The 6281-nt window shown below is 45.6% G+C and overlaps 1 non-coding gene across 1 annotated transcript; it reads right to left on the bottom strand.

The window, feature by feature from the left end:
• Positions 1-3171: 3171 nt before the first annotated feature.
• Positions 3172-3245, bottom strand: Trnan-guu (transfer RNA asparagine (anticodon GUU)). Its single transcript has one exon. It is a non-coding gene; the product is annotated as a tRNA-Asn (tRNA).
• Between the last annotated feature and the right edge of the window lie 3036 nt (positions 3246-6281).

Raw genomic sequence — 6281 nt, 5'->3', positions numbered from 1 at the left:
CACCACAGAGGCAGAGAAATTCCTGGGAGCATACGTTACCAGGCTACCAGTGAAGGCCAAATCCGTGCCAATCGCAGCGGACGGGTTAAAACTGATCTGAGGACTTGGGAAAACGTAGAGAAGGCGACGGGGAAGAGAGAAGGGCTGAGGACACGCGTCTGGGTTCTTCGTGAGCTGTGAGTGAAGGTCTGGACAGCGTCGGAAGGAGGTAATGATAGAGAGGGACGTTTCCCTTCACCTAGTCAGAGTTTCATTACCTTAAGTACTTTCCTCTACCTCTTTCTCTTCTTCTTCTTCCTCTTCCTCATCCTCCAGATCATTTCTTTCTTCCTCCTTCTCCTTTTTTCCTTCTACTATAACTGCTATCTTCATTTTTTTCTCCTTTTCTTCCTTCTCCTCCCTTTCCGTTCTCCTTTATCCTTCTTCTACGATACGTGTTTTTCTTTTTTCATCGTCTTTCTCCTCCTACTTTTTCCTCCAACTTTACTTCTGTTTTTCCTCTTTTTCCTCATTTCCTTTACTTTCCTAAGCATTCAGACTCAATACCTATGCCCTACGGAGGCTCAATAATGTCCTGCAGAGGTTCATATTCACGGAGCTCCAAATACAAACACAAATACACACAAGCAGACACTGGCCACAATCAGAGCCCCATTCCCTTAACTTCCCCGAACGCCCAGCCACCACACCTTTGACCCGCGAAGGCTGAGACGGCAGGTGACATGATAAGCTCCGCGCACATGTCTGGGTATGAACGTGAGGGTGTGGAAGGCCGACGATTCGCAGTTTGTCCATTGTGAGGCTTCGGACATGACCCAAGGCAACCCAAGATCCACCGACATGCACGCATCAGCCGCCTCTTTCTTCGTTCTTATTTTTAGCCGAGTTTAAAATGACCGTGTTGGTAAGGGATACACGTGAGTTCGACCGAGTCAGTAATGTGTCTATAGGAAAGACGAGAAGGGAAAGGAAGGATGGAAGGGATGGAGGGAGGGGAAAGGAAGGGGAGGATGGTAGGGAAGGATGGAAGGGAAGGGGAGGGGAGGGATGAAGAGAGGAAAGGAAAAAAAAGAAGGGAAGGGAAGGAAATAAGGGGAAGAATGGAAGGGATGGAAGGAAGGGAAGGGAAGGGGAGGATGGAAGGAAAGGGAACGGAAGGAAAGGGATGAGGAGGGAAAGGGAGAAAGAGAGGAAAGGAAAAAAGGAAGGGAAAAGGAAGGGAATAAAGGAAAGGAATGAGCGATCGAGGAAGAAAGGAAAGGGAAGTGGAGGAAGAAAGAGAAGAAAGGAAGAGAAAGGAAAGCGCCGGCAAGGTAAAAAGGGAAGAGGAGGAATGAAAGGGAAAATAAAAGGGAGGGAAACAAGAGGAAATGGAGGAAATAAGGGGAGGAAAAAAGAGAAGGAAGGAAGAGAAAGGAATACGCCGATAAGGAAAAAAGGGAAGAGGAGAAAAGAAAGGGAAGAGAGAAAGGGAGGTAAATAAAAGGAAGGGAAGGAAAGAAGGGGAGGAAGGGGAGGTGGATCAGACTGACTAAATCCCATTGATGAGGGCGAGGCAACACATCTGCTGTCCATTACACGCTAAGGGAAATTAACGTAACAGATTAGATCACATCACTCTTAGGGAAGGAAGTGTTGGGGGGGAGGGAGGGAGGAAGGGTAGGCTGGAGGGAGGTGAAGGGAAGGGAAGGGGGGGGGGGGGGTTGGAGAGAACGGAAGAGAAGGGGAGGGAAAGGGAGGAAGAGAGGAAAGGAAAAAAAGGAAGGGAAAGGAAGGGAAGGGAAGGGGGGGGTGAGGGTGGCGGTGGTGGTGGTGGTGGGGTTGGAGAGAACGAAAGAGAAGGGGAGGGAAAGGGAGAAAGAGAGGAAAGGAAAAAAAGGAAGGGAAAGGAAGGGAAGGAAATAAGGGGAAGGACTGAGCGATCGAGGAAGAAAAGGAAGGGAAGGGAAGGGGGGGGTGAGGGTGGCGGTGGTGGTGGTGGGGTTGGAGAGAACGGAAGAGAAGGGGAGGGAAAGGGAGGAAGAGAGGAAAGGAAAAAAAGGAAGGGAAAGGAAGGGAAGGGAAGGGGGGGGGGGTGAGGGTGGTGGTGGTGGTGGTGGTGGTGGGGTTGGAGAGAACGGAAGAGAAGGGGAGGGAAAGGGAGGAAGAGAGGAAAGGAAAAAAAGGAAGGGAAAGGAAGGGAAGGGAAGGGGGGGGGGTGAGGGTGGTGGTGGTGGTGGTGGTGGGGTTGGAGAGAACGAAAGTGAAGGGGAGGAAAAGGGAGAAAGAGAGGAAAGGAAAAAAAGGAAGGGAAAGGAAGGGAAGGAAATAAGGGGAAGGAATGAGCGATCGAGGAAGAAAAGGAAGGGAAGGAGGAAGAAGGAGAAGAAAGGAAGATAAAGGAATAAAAGGGAAAAGGGGAAAGGGTTCTGATGATGGTGATGATGATGATGATGATGATGATGAAGGAAAAAGCTTACAATAACGCACTATACAAATATTAGAAGCAACTATATTTTCCTTCCTTTTCTTGTCTTTCCTTTTCACCAACAACGAACGCAATTAAACCTTCCATTCTTTAACAAAAATTCAAATCCCAATATACAAACATAAATACATCCATCCATCCATCCATACTCACATACAAACAGCGGCAAAATAAAGACAAAGGTAAAAACGAAATACAGAGAAGCAGTACTTACGTTAGGTTGAGGGCCCGCTCGTTTTCTTCATTCTTCGCGACACCACGCAACACTACGCAACACTACGCCAGGTCTCCTCCTCAACGCAACACTGGCTGTGGGAGACAAAAGGGACCGAGTGTTAGAGGTGTTGGTGAGATAACGGTGGTTTTTATCTTCTGACACTTATGTTCGTAGTTTAAGCTCTAATTTTGGACCTTCTTCTATTTTTACTCCAGTTACTAATCATTTTTGAACTTAGCCCTCTACTCCTCCTCCTTCTTTTCCTCCTCCTCCTCCTCCTCATTTTCCAACCAAGCAAACAAATAATCAAACACGAATACACTTTTTAGACATGAAACACGACCAAAGACATGTCATCAATTTCATTCCGCCTCTAATCACACAAATCATTCTCCCCTCCCACACGAACAGAACATGCTTGCAAATCCCTGACATCATGATGTTCTAACGTTCTAAAGGAACACTCTCCTAACAAAAATAAAATGTGCGCCCCCGGGTGGGCTCGAACCACCAACCTTTCGGTTAACAGCCGAACGCGCTAACCAATTGTGCCACGGAGGCTTGGGAAAGCGGGCAACCATACTGCTACAAATATTAACCAAGGCAGACCTATGATATTATGCTCCTGAATAAATAAGTGAATAAATAAGCAGGAAAAGTTATCACTATTACCTACAACCTTTACCGAAACTAATAATATTAATGATAATGGCAAGGTTATAATATTGAACGGGTTACATAATGGTTTTCTCACTCCATAACCTTCGCACGCTGGAGTCCCTCAAGCTGGCCTCAACACTGTATATCTGTCTGTTTGTGTCTGTTTGTCGGTGTCTGTGTTTGGATTTTACTCATCATCCTACTACAAATCCGCCTCTCATTATTGTATTGTGTCTGTGTGTGTGTCTGTATGTCTGTGTGTATATTTGTTTGTCTATCTTTCTGTCTGTCTGTGTCCGTTTGTGTGTGTGTATGTCTGTCTGCCTCTGTGTTTGTCTGTCTGTCTGTCTGTATCTGTGTCTGTTTGTGTGTAAGTCTGTCTGCCTCTGTGTTTGTCTGTCTGTCTGTCTGTATCTGTTTGTGTGTAAGTCTGTCTGCCTCTGTGTTTTGTCTGTCTGTCTGTCTGAATCTGTTTGTGTGTAAGTCTGTCTGCCTCTGTGTTTTGTCTGTCTGTCTGTCTGAATCTGTTTGTGTGTAAGTCTGTCTGCCTCTGTGTTTTGTCTGTCTGTCTGTCTGAATCTGTTTGTGTGTAAATCTGTCTGCCTCTGTGTTTTGTCTGTCTGTCTGTCTGAATCTGTTTGTGTGTAAGTCTGTCTGCCTCTGTGTTTGTTTGTCTGTCTGTCTGTTTGTTTGTGTGTAAGTCTGTCTGCCTCTGTGTTTTGTTTGTCTGTCTGTCTGAATCTGTTTGTGTGTAAATCTGTCTGCCTCTGTGTTTTGTCTGTCTGTCTGTCTGAATCTGTTTGTGTGTAAGTCTGTCTGCCTCTGTGTTTTGTCTGTCTGTCTGTCTGAATCTGTTTGTGTGTAAGTCTGTCTGCCTCTGTGTTTGTTTGTCTGTCTGTCTGTTTGTTTGTGTCTCTGTTCGTGTCTGCCTGTCTGTCTGTCCCTCTCACTATTACCTAACACTTCATAACCCAAAGCAGTCATACCAACACAAAATCCAACACCAAGTAATATTTCGTGACCAGATAACAGCAACAAAAGTCAAGCCCAAACTAAAAGACTGAGAGGAGGAAAAACAGTCGTATCACCCCATTACTTCCTCGCCCTTTGATCTACTAAAAACAATTCTCTCTCTTTGATTCCCCCTTTTCTCTACAAGACTTTTTTTCTCCCTCAAAGTACTGTAGACGGGTGTAGTTTTCCTTTCTTCCCTCTCAAACGCGATATAAGTATTTTTCCACACCCCTTAAGGCAACGCAATTTATCCTCTTTCACCTTTTATCATGAACTTTTCCCTTCCTTTGATACGTAACACACCGCCACATTCACTCAGGGTCATATTTTTAAACATTTCGGCGCCCAAGTTCACATGTTTGATAAGGCTTTCGTAGGAGGGAGTTTTTGAGGGGCATTTACAGGGGTACTAGTTTTATGATCCTTGTGGTAGTTTGACCCTTCTTCTGTGAAGGAGCCAGCGCACACACACACACACACACACACACACACACACACACACACACACACACACACACACACACACACACACACACACACACACACATTTAAAGGGGTAGTTTTATGATCCTTGTGGTAGTTTGACCCTTCTTCTGTGAGGGAGATAACACACACACACACACACACACACACACACACACACACACACACACACACACACACACACACACACACGTTATAATATTTTGAGAGCCCCGGGGCCTACACAACAGGCAAACTGGCCATCAACACACACACACACACACACACACACACACACACACACACACACACACACACACACACACACACACACACACACACACACACACACACCACACCACACACACACACCACACACACACACACACACACACACTCACACACACACACACACACACACACACACACTCACACTCACACACACACGTTATAATATTATGAGAGCCCCGGGGCCTACACAACAGGCAAACTGGCCATCAACACACACACACACACACACACACACACACACACACACACACACACACACACACACACACTCACACTCACACACACCATCAGACTGATTATATTTTTCTTCTAATGTTTAAAAAGACGTGACATTTGGCCGCCATCGCCGCCGCTGGCTAAAGGGCGTGTTGTGTCTGGCGATGCGGGGAACAAGTGTCGCCAGGTGAGAGCGTGCAGGTGCAAAAGGTTAATTCTTTATTGATTTTAATGCGCACGTTCACCTTTACGCCGTGTTGGGAAATAAAGATGTGTGTGTGTGTGTGTGTGTGTGTGTGTGTGTGTGTGTGTGTGTGTGTGTGTGTGTGTGTGTGTGTGTGTTCTTAATCCCTCTATCTCTAACACACTGCACACCTGCTTTTCATCATTAACGGGAAAAAAGCGAAAAAAATAGTGCTGACTTGCTTTATAGGAGTAGCAATGCTCTCCATCCACCTTTCTTGTACAGTAAAGGAAGCAACTCAAGGGGAAATATAAATAAAAACAAAACAAAAAAAAGTCTGCTAATCACTGCTCCTATATAAAAGAGAAGAGAAGATTGGCCAGAAGATAGGTCAAGAAAGAGGTCAAATAAGAGGTCATCTGCCTGTGCCGGTATTCTCAGACGCTTCCGCCCCTCACATCAACTATTTCCAAAGGCCGACAAGGAGATCAGTCGCATTCTAAGGAGTGTTTTTATAGCTTCATGGCACAAAAGAATCGCCACCTCTAACCATTCCTCCATATCCTTCAAAACCCCCTATTTCTTCATTCCTCTTTCATTCCCTTGCCCATCACTCTTTTTTTCCTGTTTCCCTTACCTTTTCTTTCTCTCCCTTCTCCTTTATCATCTCCAACCCATTATATTCCTCTATTTCCTTCGCAATTCCCCATTTCTTCTCTCCTCTTCCATTCCCTCTCCCATCACTCTTTTTTTTTCCTTTTTTTCCCTTA

Source organism: Eriocheir sinensis, chromosome 24 (assembly GCF_024679095.1).
Source record: "Eriocheir sinensis breed Jianghai 21 chromosome 24, ASM2467909v1, whole genome shotgun sequence".
Lineage (NCBI taxonomy): Eukaryota > Metazoa > Arthropoda > Malacostraca > Decapoda > Varunidae > Eriocheir > Eriocheir sinensis.
Note: the sequence above shows the minus strand (reverse complement) of the source record. Positions and strands in the feature narration are given on the sequence as shown.